The sequence below is a fragment of the Mesoplodon bidens genome (genome assembly GCF_964165515.1).
Source record: "Mesoplodon bidens genome assembly, chromosome: 8".
NCBI lineage: Eukaryota > Metazoa > Chordata > Mammalia > Artiodactyla > Ziphiidae > Mesoplodon > Mesoplodon bidens.
The window spans coordinates 98,348,992-98,349,677 of record NC_138165.1 but is presented as its reverse complement, the minus strand read 5'-3'; positions in this window follow the sequence as shown (position 1 = coordinate 98,349,677).

The following is a 686-nucleotide window of genomic DNA, read 5'->3' as shown; positions in this document are numbered from 1 at the left end:
GGCCCGGCCGGAGCGAGGACTGCGCCGAGCGCTGCCGCCTGGGACCTCGCTGCTCCGCGGCGCCTGCCGGGTGTGTGCTGCCTGCCGGCCCAGCGCCCGGCACCCAGGTGCAGAGGAGTTGGCGACCGCCCCGGAGTGGGCGCGGACTGGACTTAGTCTTGGGTGGGAGGGCGCGCCGGGGCTGAGGCTGGAGGCTGCCAATCACGCGCCCGGGCTCGGGAGCAGCTGCGGCGCCCCGGGCGCATTGGCTGGCGCGCCCGGGCGCAGATGAGAGCGCGCCGCGTTGGGGCACAAGGGTGGACGAGAGGGGTCACCTGGCAGCCTGCCAGAGCTCGGCGACGCGGGCTCCTGCAACCTCGCCCAAGACCTGGGATCTCACCGGGCTCTGACCATTGTTCAGCTGGTCGATTACCGTGCGCTAGGCTTCAGCATCCGCCTTTAAACCCACCTCTTCCTCCGAGGATGTCTGCAGCTGGGGAAGGGTTAGGATCTCCCACCAGCTGGAGGAAGGCGCAGGAGTTAGCTTCTCTGGAGCTTGGTACCCATCTGTTTGTTGGTCTGTGTTCCCCACACCACCCCCAAACTCTGGGGCCTCCTCATCTTTGTGTCTCAGATTCCTAGACGAATCCTGGAAAACTTTCGCTTATTCATTCAAAGGACATTTATTGAATACCTCCCACGTGCCG